Source organism: Schistocerca serialis, chromosome 1, assembly GCF_023864345.2.
Source record: "Schistocerca serialis cubense isolate TAMUIC-IGC-003099 chromosome 1, iqSchSeri2.2, whole genome shotgun sequence".
NCBI classification, from domain to species: Eukaryota; Metazoa; Arthropoda; class Insecta; order Orthoptera; family Acrididae; genus Schistocerca; species Schistocerca serialis.
The window spans coordinates 111373067-111390702 of record NC_064638.1 but is presented as its reverse complement, the minus strand read 5'-3'; the positions used below and the strand labels follow the sequence as shown (position 1 = coordinate 111390702).

Here is a 17636-nt window from a genome sequence, read left to right as displayed (position 1 = left end):
AAGCACAGAAGGGAACGACTGGCTCTTCTCGTTAATTTATGCGTCCATAGAGTTAAAGCGATTCTTACGACTTAAAAATTCGCTAGAAAAGCGAATGCTGCGGGTTCAACTCTCGCCCTGGGCGTCAGCGAAAGTCGTAAATGTGCTGTCACCAAATGTTACTGGGTGCCCATACCAACGCTGAATCTACAATGTTAGAAATAACTACATACAGGATAATTCATTTAAAACTTGTACCCTTCTACTTCGTGAACCGTTCAAGATATCGAAATGAGGATTACAGCATATGATAGTTCGGGTGAAGGGGGCGGGGCATCTTCTTATGTTCCATGTTTTGTTTACTTAACTGTTGAATCAACAGAGGTATTGGAAGGAGAACTTTTTTAAATTGAAATACATGCTTTTAACAGCATTCGAAAGCTCGTAAAAAGGCAGGTACAGTGATACAACGGTTATTCATCTACATCTACATGGATATTCTGCAAATCACATTTAACTGCCTGGCAGAGGGTTCATTGAACCACCTTCACAATTCTCTATTATTCCAATCTCGCATAGCCCGCGGGAAGAATGAACACCTATATCTTTCCGTACGAGCTCTGATTTCCCTTATTTTATCTTGGTGGTCGTTCGTCCCTATGTAGGTCGGTGTCAACAAAATATTTTCGCATTCAGAGGAGAGAGTTGGTGAATTTCGTGAGAAGATTCCGTCGCAACGAAAAACGCCTTTCTTTTAATTATGTCCAGCCCAAGTCCTGTATCATTACTGTGACACTCTCTCCCATATTTCGCGATAATACAAAACGTGCTGCCTTTCTTTGAACTTTTTCCATGTACTCCGTCAGTCCTATCTGGTAAGGATCCCAGACCGCGTAGCAGTATTCTAAAAGAGTACGGACAAGCGTAGTGTAGGCAGTCTCCTTAGTATGTCTATTACATTTTCTAAGTGTCCTGCCAATAAAACGCAGTCTTTGGTTAGCCTTCCTCACAACATTTTCTGTGTGTTCCTTCCAGTTTAAGTTGTTCGTAATTGTAATACCTAGGTATTTAGTTGAATTTACGGCTTTTAGATTAGACTGATTTATCGTGTAACCGAAGTTTGAGTTTCTCTTAGCACTCATGTGGATGACCTCACATTTTTCGTTGTTTAGGGTCAACTGCCACTTTTCGCACCATTCCGATATTTCTTATAAATCGTTTTGCAGTTTGTTTTGGTCTTCTGATGACTTTATTAGTCGATAAACGAGTGCAAACAACCGAAGACGGCTGCTCAGATTGTCTCCAAAATTGTTAATATAGATAAGCAACAGCAAAAGGCCTATAACACTACCTTGGGGGACGCCAGAAATCACTTCTGTTTTACTCGATGACTTTCCGTCTATTACTACGAACTGTGATCTCTCTGACAGGAAATCACATATCTAGTCACATAACTGAGACGATATTCCATAAGGACGCGGTTTCACTACGAGCCGCTTGTGTGGTACAGTGTCAAAAGCCTTACGGAAATCCAGAAATACGGAATCGATCTGAAATCCCTTGTCAGTAGCTCTCAACACTTCATGTGAACAAAAAGCTAATTGTGTTTCACAGGAACGATGTTTTCTAAACCCATGTTGACTGTGTGTCAATAGACCGTTTTCTTAGAGGTAATTCATAATGTTAGAACACAATATATGTTCTAAAATCCTGCTTCATATCGACGTTATTGTTGACGTTCGAGGAACGAACTACAATTGAAAGACAATGCTGCCGAAATGCCTATTGCTGTATGAAAACCACGAAGCTGAGCTCTCATACCAGGTATCGTCGTTGTACAGAGAAGAAAATAGGCATGTGAGTCCTCATTAGAGAATTGTTTCAAATCTGTACGTATTAGTCGGCCACAGTATTATTGAATGTGAAAGTGAGGGCGCTTCAGTCGGTTTATCGAGAGTTTTGATGATGATACTTCACTAGGACATGCTGAACCAGCTGATAGTACACGCACAAAGCTTTGACACTAGATGCGTTTTCCTTAGTCGCTGCTGTACCTGTTTACCGCAAGGTCACCGATAGCGGTCACGGGAAGCCAAGTAAATAATATCGTGGTTATGTAGTGATGTAGATTAAGTGAACAGCTTTTGTGGAAACAAACACTCAAAAGGCTTGATGTAACGATGGAACATGGAAGAGAGCCCCGCTTGGCAATGTTAACGCTGCGATAACCTATTCCGGCCGGCTTGTCTTTAAACTTTAGATCATTTCTCGGTTATTTCAGTCAAAAATTTCAACGCCGAAATTAACAATCGTTATATCTCTGTATTCATATCTTCAACAGCTTTCGAATGCCTTTAAAAATCGTTCAGTTTTAGAAAAAACGTATTTACTTAATGTAAATAAGTTATACACAACTGCAACCAGTAACTTTTTTTCAATAATAATGCTTTATTACATGAACCGGTTTTCGAACCCTCTCAGGTTCATCTTCAGATGATTTCGGGAGGATTCGGGAAGTTACATCATTACTGGTAGTAGCATAATGCTGGTTCTATGGCAGAAAGATGGGTCACACTTTAATGTATCGCCATGGCTATAGCTTATCTGCCGATATGGATGTAAATTTAGTTTTTACTTACTGCGACAGTATAGGCGGCTTTTTTCGTATCTGTCTGCCTCCATTTTGATGTCCAGAACACTTTCACAAGAACTATATTAGGGTACACTTTGACAGTGACACTTTACCAGCATCCAGCATGCGCTTTACAACTGTTGCTAACATATCGACAGATAAGCTATAGGCATGGCGATTCATTAAAGTGTGACCCATCTTTCTGCCATAGAACCAGCACCCAGCATTATGCTACTACCAGTAATGATGTAACTTCCCGGATCCTCCCGAAATCTTCTGAAGATGGACCTGAAAGGGTTCGAAAACCGGTTCATGTAATAAAGCATTATTATTGAAAAAAAGTGACTGGTTGCAGTTGTGTATAACTTATTTACATTTAATATACAGTCACGGTTCTAAAATATCCGTAATGGATAAGCATAATCTGTATTTACTTAAATTTCTTGGTTGACGCAAAAGCGAAGTGGACTAAACATGCAATAAAATCGTGAGCCCCCGGCGCTCTGTCATATGTCGAAAGCCTCGTTTCGGTATTCTGAACGGTTCACGAAATAAAAGGGGTGCAATTTGTAGATGATGAGACGAAACATTAGGACCACTGCAAGCTGGAATGCTGCGTATTGGCTTTGCGGGAACGTGACGCAGAAAGGAAAATACTGAAGCGGAGCAGAGACAAATGGGGGAATCATTCTAGCCGCGATACGGACCGCAAATTGAGAAATCCACTGACACAAGCGATTTGTGTTGTTACTCGGCGCCCGGGAAAGACGTTTCGGTTTTCCCAGTTCCTATTATAAGGCAGTTTTCAAAGCAATGCAGATTGTACGAATAAATGGTACATGTTCTTAAAAAAAAGTTTTATTTAAAAACGGAAAAAAATAGTACTGCTGCAATGGGTAACTGATGTTTCAGTTTTAATACCCGGTTATTAGTAAAAAATTAAAAGAAACCTATTATAACCGAGACCAAACAAATACCGAAAACTGCCGGTCATTCAGAACTAAAACACCGGTATCGGCTTTAACCGTTCGGTTTTTCCCATCCCTAGCCAGGCGATAAGGTCTTCGATGTCGTCCACGCCTCATCGCAGAACCTCGGGATCGGAGGGTTACACACTTCCTGAAGCGGGATTGACGATGATCTGTTGCAGATTAGGAGTGCACCGTTCTGCGCACAGCAAACGATCCCTAAGTGTTCCCATGTTGACCCAACGAAATCGTCAATTACGATTGCAGCAGACACGGGGATTGGACCGTTGATCAGTGGAAACGTGTCGTTTGGTCGGATGTACCAAATTTCGTGGTATACGAGGTCGATGATTGTGTCCGAATATGCAGCCATACAGGCGAACGGCTGCCCGAAATCATGCATCGCGTCACGGACACAGGTCGGTGGGGGCAGTATAGTGCTGTGGGCGCGTTCACCCTGGTCTCCACGCGGCCTGTTGTAGTAATCGGAAACACTAGAACAGCTGTGGACTACGTGAACATTACTGAGAACCACTTGCTTACCTTCATGCTCATTGTATTTCGCGACGGTGACGGCATCTTCCAACAGGATAACTGCCCATGTCACATGGCCAGAATCGTGCTAGGGTGGTTTGAGGAGCGCGATAGTGAGCTCCGAATTCATATAATCTGAACCCGATGAAACACATACGCGACCGGAATTGCGTGACTTGTGGTTATACTTACGGTGCTTGATGCTACACTACTGGCCATTAAAATTGCTACACCAATAAGAAATGCAGATGATAAATGGGTAGTCATTGGACAAATATGTTATACTAGAACTGACATGTGATTACATTTTCACGCAATTTGGGTGCATAGATCCTGAGAAATCAGTACCCAGAACAACCACGTCTGGCCTTAATAACGGCCTTGATACGCCTGGGCATTGAGTCAAACAGAGCTTGGATGGCGTGTACAGGTACAGCTGCCCATGCAGCTTCAACACGATACCACAGTTCATCAAGAGTAGTGACTGGCGTATTGTGACGAGCCAGTTGCTCGGCCACCATTGACCAGACGTTTTCAATTGGTGAGAAATCTGGGGGATGTGCTGGCCAGAGCAGCAGTCGAACATTTTCTGTATCCAGAAAGGCCCGTACAGGACCTGCAACATGCGGTCGTGCATTATCCTGCTGAAATGTACGGTTTAGCAGGGATCGAATGAAGGGTAGAGCCACGAGTCGTAACACATCTGAAATGCAACGTCCACTGTTCAAAGTGCCGTCAATGCGAACAAGAGGTGACCGAGACGTGTAACCAATGGCACCCCTTACCATCACGCCGGGTGATACGCCAGTATGACGATGACGAATACACGCTTCCAATGTGCGTTCACTGCAATGTCGCCAAACACGGATGCGACCTTAATGATGCCGTAAACAGAACCTGGATTCACCCGATTCATCCGATTCGTTTGTGCACGCAGGTTCGTCGTTGAGTACACCATCACAGGCGCTCCTGTCTGTGATGCAGAGTCAAGGGTAACCGCAGCCATGGTCTCCGAGCTGATAGTCGGTGCTGCTGCAAACGTCGTCGAACTGTTCGTGCAGATGGTTGTTGTCTTGCAAACGTCCCCATCTGTTGACTCAGGGATCGAGACGTGGCTGCACGATCCGTTACAGCCATTCGGATAAGATGGCTGTCATCTCGACTGCTAGTGATACGAGGCCGTTGGGATCCAGCTCGGCGTACCGTATTACCCTCCTGAACCCACCGATTCCATATTCTGCTAACAGTCATTGGATCTCGACCAACGCGAGCAGCAATGTCGCGATATGTAAACCGCAATAGTGATAGGCTACAATCCGACCTTTATCAAAGTCGGAAACGTGATGGTACGCATTTCTCCTCCTTACACGAGGCATCACAACAACGTTTCACTAGGCAACGCCGGTCAACTGCTGTTTGTGTATGAGAAATCGGTTGGAAACTTTCCTCATGTCAGCCACCGGCACCAACTTTGTGTGAATGCTCTGGAAAGCTAATCATTTGCATACCACAGCATCTTGTTCCTGCCGGTTAAATTTCGCGTCTGTAGCACGTCATCTTCGTGGTGTAGCAATTTTAATGGCCAGTAGTGTATATACTTCTCCATCCCCCTTTTCTCTTTCTCTCTCTCGCTTTGCTGCGCTGGCGGCGTATTACTGTTTACTTTCCGAAATACACACACTGCGTTCATATCGGAATCTGGGCGATTACATGTCCTAATTGAACTGAGAGTTGTGGTGTCGAATCATTCTATTTGCTGTCTAAGCTGATCTGTTACCTTACAGAGACAAAGAACGAAGTGCTCGGATTAAAAAGTGTGCAAAACAAGGATTTAGTTATAAGAACGTAGGCTTCCGCGGCCGGTGTCATAGTGATTAAAATTCTTCTGGGGATTATGCCGCGTCATTGATAAAAACTAACAACAATAATAAAACCGACGTTTCGGTCGAATTGCAACCGCCTTCATCAGGGCACTACTGGTTTTGCATGGGGATAGGAGCTTCTATTTATTACAGACAATCGATGTCTGACGTCACTGTTGCAAAACTTTTAATTGGTCCGCTAATATGATTGGCTAGTCATGACGTAAGGGTAGATGGAAGGAAAGAGGCTATTTGTGGATGTCCATGTCGTCAACGATTGGTAGCTGTCCGCCAATCAGCGTTCGCCTTCTGGTCGGCAAGTTTTCCTCCTGGTGTACGCGGAAGTGGACTGACAGTCGCTCTACAGCTGTTGGTGCAGATACGTCCGTGTCCCGTGTAGCTTCTGCCCCGCGACCGCTCGCGGCCCGTTGGACTGGGATGGCCGGCAGCCAGGACGCCGGGAGTTTGCAGCAGTCTTCTCCGTTGATGTTGTCAGGCTGCTTAATAATTTCGATCGCCTCCCGTATTTTGCGTTCTCCCATCCACGGTTCTTTCGCCAGTACTCGGGCTTCCTGGAACCTGATAGGTTGTCCATAGTCACGGTGGTGTTCCGCTATCCCCGATTTATTATGTTGTTGTAATCGTACAAAGCGTTCGTGTTCTGCTACTCGTAAGCTGACAGGTCTCCCTGTTTCTCCTATGTAGGCAGCTCCGCACTCACACCGTAGTTCGTAAACACTTGCAGTGTTAAGATTGTTGACTACATCCTTGGTGGAACCTATCATTTCTCCTGGATCCTGTGACTGCTTCGAAAAATCGGTTTGAAACCTCGTCGGCGGAGGACGTTGCCTAGCCGTTCACTGACGCCTTTTACATATGGTAAGTGTACCAGTGGAAGCTTCTCTTCATTGCCTTCTTCTCGTGTTCTGCTCCCTTTGGTTTTAGCTACCTTTCTTATGATGTTGTCATCATAACCGTTGGCACGAAACGTGTGTTGTAGCTCCTTTAATTCTTCTTTGATGTTATTTCCATCACTTATCCGGTAGGCTCGGGCAGTTAACGTGTGCAGAGCACAATACTTTTGAGCTGGGATTTAGTTTTTCGCCCCACTGTACAGTCTATACATTGAAGAAGCAAAGACGGAAAAAAGGGTCAAGAGTGAGGTTATAATACAGGGTGAAAGGATATCAATGACAAGCTTCGCTGATCACATTGCTATCGCCAGTGAAACTAGGAACATTTGCAGGACCAGATAAGTGGAATGAACAGTTTAAATGAGTACAGAATATGGACTGTCCATAAATCGAAGAAAGACGAAAGTAACGAGGTGTAGCAGAAATTAGATTAGCGACATACTTATCAAAACTGGGGAAATGGAAGCAAGAAGAACTAAAAAATAGACTAGCCACAGAAAACGAGGGCATTCCAGGCCAAAAAAGTCTGCTACTATCAAACATCGGCCGTAATTTGAGTAAGATATTTTTTGAGAATGTACATTTGGAGCACAAGATTGTACGGTAGTGAAACATCAACTGTGGAAAAAACGAAAAAGAAGAGAATCAAAGTGGTGAAGATGAAGTGATACAGAAGGATGTTGAAAATTAGGTGAACTGATAAGATGCAGAATGATGAGGTTTTCCACAGAGACAGGGAAGAAAGAAACATGTAGAAAACACCAATGAGAATAAGGGACAGCTAGATGGAGCTGTAGAGGGTAAAAACTGTGGTAGAAGACAGAGATGGAAATAAATCCAACCCATAATTGAGGACGTTGGGTGCAAATGCCGCTGAGGGGTGAAGAGTTTCTCATAGGAGTGGAATTCTTGAGAGGGAAGGTGGAGGGGTGCCAGCATCAGACCAGTCAAGGCCCAAAAAATAAAAGATAAAAATTATTCGGGATCGCAACCAGGGCACATGTCAGTGCAGGATTCAAAGTACTCGTGATTACATTCCACAAAGGCAGATAAAATAAAACTTTGATATTATAAAACAATATTTACAATGCTTTGAGACTTAAAATTATATTGGTTAAGTTACAGGCCTAACAGTTTTGCATTGTTATTCTCAGCATTACAGTGAGACTGATGCGACAGTGTGAACCTGACTGTATCCGAGCACCGAGCCCTCCACCGTCAAACATCGTCAAAACAAGTACAATCCTTGCGACTTAATTTCATATTCGTAAATCTCGTGTGTGTTCGTGAGTGACTGGTTTACAGTTCGATCGGAACTTTTCCGGTTAGCCAGAATATTTTGATGTTGTTAAACCATAGTGGCAGTTTTAAATTAATACGGAGACCTTCCCCGAGACATTCAATAATTTCTGAAAACTGCTTCGGTTTTAGTCTAAATTACAAATCATATAGTTCAGCGTCTACAGCAATTGTATCAATAACGCCTGGCATGTCGGTTCGAACGTTTGTTCTCGCAATGAAACAGCTATCTGCCACTGTAGCACGTCAGCAGAGGCAGCTCTGCCCGGTCCATAAACCTTTCATGGTCAAAACTTGTTTAGTATGTATTTAAAAAAAGAAAAGGTCAAAACCTACCTTCCCTTCTGATAAATAGTACGCTTTAACTACCAAAAAGTTTTTTAAGCTGGCCGATATTGAAAATAGTGACGTGGGCACATGTGTTCCATAAGGCTAACTAGATCCATGTTTTCATGTGAACCTAGGATTTTTATAGCTAAATTTTTATGGTTTCCTCAGGGTGGCGATTACGGAGAAAGGTAGAACAAATCAGTACAAAAACACATGGACAACGGAAAACATGAAATATCCCACACAAGTTTTCAACATAAAATTTGATGACGGCTTTGACGAATCACACACCAATTTTTTCTGCAGTCTATGAAGTTTTCTGCGGCATATATGTCCCACTACATACAAATTATGTACAGATCAGCATAATTTTCTGAGGTGTGTAGTAATGTTTCAGAACAATGGTATTTGAGAAAACAGAGTTAGTTATTTCAGACATTCTTGAAATGGAGAAGACGGTGATGTGATCTGATTTTCGTGAAACAGGCTTAATATAAACACGCGCCGGTCCATTCGATTGCTCACAGCCTTCTAGACTGATCAGCCAGAACTTTGACCACCGATCTACTATCGATATAAACCCTTCTAGGCCATAGCAGCGTCTCCTGGCGGGGAATGACAGCTAGTCAGACACACGCACGTTGCATGTGCACTACTGGCCATTAAAATTGCTACACCACGAAGATGACGTGCTACAGACGCGAAATTCAACAGACAGGAAGAAGATGTTGTGATACGCAAATGATTAGCTTTTCAGAGCATTCACACAAAGTTAGCGCCGGTGGCGACACCTAAAACGTGCTGACAAGAGGAAAGTTTCCAATCGATTCCTCATACACAAACAGCAGTTGACCGGCGTTGCTTGGTGAAACGTTGTTGTGATGCCTCGTGTAAGGAGGAGAAACGCGTACCATCACGTTTCCGACTTTGTTAAAGGTCGGATTGTAGCCTATCGCGATTGCGGTGTATCGTATCGCGACATTGCTGCTCGCGTTGGTCAAGATCCAATGACTGTTTGCAGAATATGGAATCGGTAGGTTCAGAAGGGTAATACAGAAGGCCGTGCTGGATCCCAACGGCCTAGTATCACTAGCAGTCGAGATGACAGGCATCTTATCCGCATGGCTGTAACGGATCGTGCAGCCACATCTCGATCCCTGAGTCAACAGATGGAGACGTTTGCAAGACAACAACTATCTGCATGAAGAGTACGACGACGTTTGCAGCAGCATGGACTATCAGCTCGGAGACCGTGAGAGGAACCTGGGTGCACGAATGGGAAAACGTTATTTTTTCGGATGAATCCAGGTTCTGTTTACAGCATCATGAAGGTCGCATCCGTGTTTGGTGACATCGCGGTGAACTCTCATTGGAAGCGTGTATTCGTCATCGCCATAATTGGCGTATCACCCGGCGTGATGGTAAGGGGTGCCATTGGTTACACGTCTCGGTCACCTCTTGTTCGCATTGACGGCACTTTGAACAGTGGACGTTGCATTTCAGATGTGTTACGACTCGTGGCTCTACCCTTCATTCGATCCCTGCGAAACCGTACATTTCAACAGGATAATGCACGACCGTATGTTGCAGGTCCTGTACGGGCCTTTCTGGATACAGATAATGTTCGACTGCTGCCCTGGCCAGCACATTCTCCAGATTCTCACCAACTGAAAACGTCTGGTCAATGGTGGCCGAGCAACTGGCTCATCACAATACGCCAGTCACTACTCTTGATGAACTGTGGTATCGTGTTGAAGTTGCATAGGCAGCTGTACCTGTATACGCCATCCAAGCTCTGTTTGACTCAATGCCCAGGCGTATTAAGGCCGTTATTACGGCCAGAGGTGGTTGTTCTGGGTACTGATTTCTCAGGATCTATGCACCCAAATTGCATGAAAATGTAATCACATGTCAGTTCTAGCATAATATATTTGTCCAATGAATACCCGTTTATCATCTGCATTTCTTCTTGGTGTAGCAATTGTGATGGCCAGTAGCGTAGTATCAGTGAGTATACTATCCATACTTAGAACGGGGAATCCCCGCAATCTGAGTTTGACCGAGGCCGGATTCTGATGGCCCTGAGGCTCGGCACGAGCATTTCAGAAATTGCACGACTTGTCGGATGTACGAGGATTGCTTGGTGAGTGTCTCCAACACATGGCGAAATCAAGGTGAATCCACGTCCAGACGTCGTGGGTTTGAGTGGCCACCCCTCATTACAGATGTCGGACGTGTAGGCTGGACAAACTGGTAGAACAGGGTAGGTGGCGAACTGTAGCGGAAGTAACATCAGACTTTAATGCTAGTGTGTATGGACACACAGTTAACCGAACATTGCCAACGACGGGCCTCCCAATCGACGACCTATGCATGTGCCAATTTTAACACCACGATATCGGCAACTACGATTGAAATGGGCATGTGACCACCGGCACTGGACGTTGCCCAGTGGCAGAATGTTGCACAGTCTGATGAATCCCGATAGCTTCTTCATCGCGCCGATGGAAAGGCGGGAAACCGTCGTCTTACATGAGAACAGCTCCTTGACACTTGTACTTCGGGACGGAGACAGTTGGCGGCGGCTCCATTTTGCTCTGGGCTACATTCAGGTGGGCATTCATGGTTCCAGTGGAGCTGGCACAAGGCACCGTGACATCCAAGGAGTATCGTAAACTGGTTGCAGCTCAAGTGCATACCTTCATGACGATCATGTTTCCTGAAGGTAGTGGCAGTTTTCATCAAGATAATACGCCGTGTCACAAGGCCAGGAGTGTGATGAAATGGTTCAAGGAACACTGTGGAGAGTTCCAGTTGATGTGCTGTCTCCACAACTCTCCAGATCTGAACACGATCGAACATATCTGGGATGTCATTGAATATGGCGTCAGAGATCATGGCCTCGCTCCTCCGAGCCAAAGGTGGACTTACCGGCTATGCTTTGGCTGATCAGTGTATACAGGGTGGTCAGAAAATGTGTGAAATGCTTGTAGGGATGTTGCAGGGCAGGTTGTACTGAGGTATAAATGTTATGAAAAAAATTCGATACGTTGCTCCGTTTCCGAGTTATTTAGCATAGAATTTAGCCAATCGGGGCGTCGCGCGCTCACGCTCAAGTGGCCTGCCAGGGGCTTTGTTGCCCAACGAGTGCTTCGTCTCGTTAGCTGAAACTTGAATTTACGGGCGGGACGATCTGATTGGCTAACTTCAATGCTAAATAACTCGTAACGGCGCAACGTATCGCATTTTTTTCTTAACATTTATGCCTCAGTACAACCTGCCCTGTAACATACCTACAAGCATTTCACACATTTTCTGACCACCCTGTATATCCACCCTATGGTCCGTAGTATTCTTCTCTCTGTGACAAAGCATCTCTCTACATGTTAGAACTTGAGAGATCTGAGATATAGACGTACCAACGCTCAAAACTGCATATTACGTTAGTGAGACATACGTATTCCATCAACAGTGAGATGGTTAACGAGGCAACACATTCCTGTACTCGTCTGTAATACAACTTTTCGGAAGTGCACTTTTATCAATGCATACATCAAATAAAGTAGTATGAAAGGAAAGTGCGAATTCTGGAGGCAAAGCGACAAACTAGCGGTAGTTAACCACACAGACTTAGAGAACTTGAGCTTCTGCCAGCGTATCGAGTGTTCAGTTAACTTCCGGGAATCGAGTTGGGTAACGTTCTCGTCGACTGCCGGCATTTCGACACATCATTTTCGAGGTCATCCGTGACAACCGTCGACATTTCACAGGTAAACAACTCGTTCGTTTTTCCTAAGAGTTGCTTAGTTCCTAGATAACAGTTCAAAAATGGTTCAAATGGCTCTAAGAACTATGGGACTTAACATCTGAGGTCATCAGTTCCCTAGACTGAGGACTACTTAAACCTGACTAACCTAAGGACATCACACGCATCCATTCCCGAGGCAGGATTCGAACCTGCGACCGTAGCAGCAGCGCGGTTCCGGACTGAAGCGCCTAGAACCGCTCGGTCACATCGGTCGGCCTAAAAATTCGGAGAGGTTGTTCAATTTCTATTGTAGGCATCGCTGAACAAGGGATTTTTCGAAATTACGTTCCTAAGAAGTTGAAATGGGGGATAAAAGGTTTTTTGAATGTATCTCGTTATTAAGGCAATTTTGAAGCTAGAACAACGAAAAGTGGTATTTGGTTTCTCGGTCAAAAATTAAAAAGATTAAGTGTTTCATTGTTTTTGGAAATTCAATCTCTATGGGGGTGAAATAGAGGATGAAAAGTTTTATGAAAATTTTTCAGTATGAAAGCAAAATCGCTTTCTGTTCAGAAGTACGTTCCAAAACGACCATGCTTCTATGGTCTTATTTAGCGTGAAAAGCGTAGAAGGTGTTGCAATTTGTGAACTAAATCAAAGAAAGCTATTTAACATTCACCACGACAAATAGTCTTTTTCTGAATTGAGTAGAAAAAGAAACGGATCTTTAATACAATAATATTTCAGTAGGCCTAATATGTTTTTATGAAATTATTTTCGTTGTAATTACTACGCTCATTGGAGACAAAACAGATATCACGTTTCAATTCGTTTCCATATACAAGAATATCCGTTTGAGAACAGAGAATTCAGTACACTTTAACTATGCAAGGACTGGTAGCCATATAAAGGGTCACAAATTCTTTTATAGTGTGTTGATTTGCACATGACGAATGGGCGCAACAACATACTAACTAGATTGAAGAAGTACAATAAAACCTGTACAGACCATACAGCCTACACTAGCGAAGCAGTGGGTGCTAAGATAGTGTGAAATAAAGGCAATGGAAAAGTATTCAGATGAATCACTTGCTTTAACATGAGCGCAGGATATGTGGAATACATACAGAAGATGACGACCGTAATGTGGTGGACTTTTGAACCCCTTTGCAATCAAGTGCTGGAACTTCATCACCCTCGCTCTTTCGAATGAGCCAAAGACTACGTCGTTGATTTCTTTGATTAGACCCACGTGAGCAGTATTATTCTTTGTTCATCCGTCGCGTTTAGAGTGGTTGTCTGTAATTAGATCGTGAAATTATGAGTTCGAAACAGCTAAGGAAAGTTTTTTTTTTTTATGGCGTCATGTGTTATACTGTTAGTTGCTCGTATTAGTGTAAAATGTACTTAATTTGATGTAGAAGTTATCTGTCCTTGCATATGTCATTTGCCGATTTTACGAACTAAATTTACACGCACAGACGGATTTTCAGATACCTTACATTCCTACTGTGCATGTGAATATCGTCTTACTTATACAGGAACAGCAGACGCCACATATGCTCGTAGGATGCGGGCGTAATATTGTGATTTGGCAGTGTACATTTAGTTGGACAGTTTAAAAAGAAATGGCAAACGGAATTCGAGAGCATCTAATGAGGAATGTTATCGTCCTTTCAGTGTTGCCATAACTTTAATACCTTTGAAATTGATTTGATTTACATACTGTTATTATGCAGTTGAAACATCAGGTTGACAGCGTTTGTGTTTAGATTAATTACATCTGTGCTTGTAGAAAGAAATACAATGCAAATGCAATTAATTTCAGAGGGCACATATTGCGTTTTGATGAGTAAACAAAAGTATGCTTTTGCATGAATAAGAGAAAATATGCCTGATTCAATGATTGAACAAACGTTGCAAACTGACGTCCTTACCGCAGTGTATTATTAAAAACTGGAGCAAAGGTGGCAGATTTTAGCTGACGTTTTTAATTTTTGTAGAAGGAAGAGAGGCAAAAATGTGACCAATATCACTCTTCCCACCTCCTCCCCCGTGATCGCAAGTAAATTGTTCCGTTTAGTCACACAGTTTACAGTAAAATAATTTTTTTTTACGTATTTTGCTTCCCTTTAGTAGCTGTCTTGAGTACGTGTTGGTGGGTTAGCGACGAAACTGGAAAAAAGTCCGACGCCTTTTTAAGCAGCTAAGATATTCTTTATAACGCTGACGAGATAGAAGGTGAAATCTTCTAGGTTGTTAAACTGCGTGTGTCCCCTTCAATTTCTTCTACACGATCGACGTTTCGGCCCCTCTGCCGCTATATTCCTCAGGTGTTCGTGTTTGTCTGAACCATGTTGCTAGATATATCTCCACACGCATCAAGTCCCTTTGAATATAAAATAAATGGAATGAAACCACGAACACCAGAAGATTCTAAAGAGCATCACAGAGAGTCGAAACTCTGACGGTGTAGAAGAAATTCAAGAGGAACATGACGTGCCTAACAACATAGAAGATTTTAACTTCAGTGACTACGGCCACAAATGCCTGCAGTCTTATATTGATAAGATACTTGCGAAGAAGTAATAAAAAGGCGAGTTAAAGAAACCCTTCGGACTTGGGTGCATTATTTCATAACAGTACTCCGTATTTCACTTCAGTTTTACTAGATCCAGACTTGTAGTGCAGTAACACAGATTTAGTATTTGTGCTTAACGAGAGTATAGAAGTCATAACAAAAGATTAGTGTAGTTTTCGGTATTAAGCGCCACGGTCTCCGAGAGAAGCGACCGACTTCAATCATTGCAAGAAAAAATGCTTCAAGAACTTCATTCATCAGAGTGAAATTTGAAGGCTGAGTGAGCGAATGTACATTTGTTCCCTTTCATTTATATTTGATTCAAAATATGTATCCTTTATTCGGGAAAGAAAGGAATAACGTAATTTTAATGTGACCCGTTGACAAGAGCTCGTTAGCACAAGTACAAGCATGGGGAAGGAAATCGGCCGTGTCCTTTTTTTTTATTTTGTTTTAAAGGAACTATCCAGGCATCCAGTTTAAACAATTGAAGGGGGTAGCCCCATTTGACCGCAAGAAAAATTGTTTCAAATGTGTGTGAAATCTTATAGTACTTAACTGCTAAGGTCATCAGTCCCTAGGCTTATACACTACTTAACCTAAATTATCCTAAGGACAAACACACACACCCATGGCCGAGGGAGGACTCGAACCTCCGCCGGGACCAGCCGCACAGTCCATGACTGCATCGCCAAAGACCGCTCGGCTAATCCCGCGCGGCAGAAAAATTGGTAATTTTCGTGATTTTTGCCAGTAAAATGAAAAGTTATTCTAAATCCGATAATATAGTTTTATCCCTTACACTTCTGCCTTTAAGAAATATTTTTTTGTATCCTCATCAGACACCAACTGTAACCGTTGCACCAGGTGGAAGGATACCCTGCAGCCGGATCATTGGTTCAAATGGCTCTGAGCACTATGGGACTTAACTTCTGAGGTCATCAGTCCCCTAGAACTTAGAACTACTTAAACCTAACCAACCTAAGGACATCACACACATCCATGCCCGAGGCAGGATTCGAACCTGCGACCGTAGCGGTCGCACGGTTCCGGACTGTAGCGCCTAGAACCGTTCGGCCACTCCGGCCGGCGGATCATTGGTATCGGCGGAAATTCTCGATGTTCGACCTGAAACAAAATAATTTTGTGAAAGTCTTTTCAATATATTTTCTACTGGCATACATAGGATAACAGAATACTGTGAAGTTCCAACGAAATGGTGAAGTGTTAAAACAAATGTCATTTTTCTCTTTAAAGCCAGTACCGCCATTAGACTTGTTTATTTGCAGTGTTACATTAACACTTACACGATCATGATTTCGGCATATACCATCTTAGTCACTGTATAACACTTAAAACACTTGATAATGAGACTTTTAAGTCGAAATCATGATCGTGTAAGTGTTAATGTAACACTGCAAATAAACAAGTCTAATGGCGATACTGACTTTAAAGAAATATATTATGACTGTGGCCCCGCATTGTGAAAAAATTCATTTTTCTCGTCTACAAAATAGACACACAAACGTGTACGAAAAATAAATTTTTGAAGATACCGCGAAACGGCTACTAAGGGGATGGAAAATTAGATTTAGAATACAGGCGTCAAATTCGATCAAAATCGCCGGTACCGTTCCCAATTTGTGTTTCCCGCTAGTTTGAAAAATACAGTTTCGAGAAAGAGGCGTTTAAAGCTTTGGGTTATATTTTTTTGTAGATAAGCTAAATATATCTGTAGGTCAGCGATCCCTGGACCGCACAGCAACCTCTGCAGATCCAAACTGAGGCCCTCCTCCATCTTCTTCATGGCCGTGGTGGTCTTGCACGCCCCAGTGGCAGCTTCAGTCATTCGCTACTCTGCTCCCTCTCAAAAGTTTTTCGTCCGCTTTTTATGCAGAAGCTCTAACAGGCTGGTCCTATCTCAAGTTCGATCACGTGTCCGTAATACACTCCTGGAAATGGAAAAAAGAACACATTGACACCGGTGTGTCATACCCACCATACTTGCTCCGGACACTGCGAGAGGGCTGTACAAGCAATGATCACACGCACGGCACAGCGGACACACCAGGAACCGCGGTGTTGGCCGTCGAATGGCGCTAGCTGCGCAGCATTTGTGCACCGCCGCCGCCAGTGTCAGCCAGTTTGCCGTGGCATACGGAGCTCCATCGCAGTCTTTAACACTGGTAGCATGCCGCGACAGCGTCGACGTGAACCGTATGTGCAGTTGACGGACTTTGAGCGAGGGCGTACAGTGGGCACGCGGGAGGCCGGGTGGACGTACCGCCGAATTGCTCAACACGTGGGGCGTGAGGTCTCCACAGTACATCGATGTTGTCGCCAGTGGTCGGCGGAAGGTGCACGTGCCCGTCGACCTGGGACCGGACCGCAGCGACGCACGGATGCACGCCAAGACCGTAGGATCCTACGCAGTGCCGTAGGGGACCGCACCGCCACTTCCCAGCAAATTAGGGACACTGTTGCTCCTGGGGTATCGGCGAGGACCATTCGCAACCGTCTCCATGAAGCTGGGCTACGGTCCCGCACACCGTTAGGCCGTCTTCCGCTCACGCCCCAACATCGTGCAGCCCGCCTCCAGTGGTGTCGCGACAGGCGTGAATGGAGGGACGAATGGAGACGTGTCGTCTTCAGCGATGAGAGTCGCTTCTGCCTTGGTGCCAATGATGGTCGTATGCGTGATTGGCGCCGTGTAGGTGAGCGCCACAATCAGGACTGCATACGACCGAGGCACACAGGGCCAACACCCGGCATCATGGTGTGGGGAGCGA

General features: G+C 44.0%; 1 protein-coding gene across 6 annotated transcripts in view; it reads left to right on the top strand.

Moving 5' to 3' along the window:
- Positions 1 to 17636, top strand: part of LOC126462885 (protein-tyrosine sulfotransferase-like) — a 970604-nt gene that overhangs the window by 3669 nt on the left and 949299 nt on the right. Inside the window, exon 1 of one of the 6 annotated variants that reach the window (XM_050096109.1) lies at positions 6659 to 6854. The exons of the other annotated variants lie outside the window; for them this stretch is intronic. The gene's annotated coding sequence lies outside the window, so the exon portion shown is untranslated. Of the gene's footprint in view, positions 1 to 6658; positions 6855 to 17636 lie in introns of those variants that run through there. 6 annotated transcript variants of the gene reach the window in all.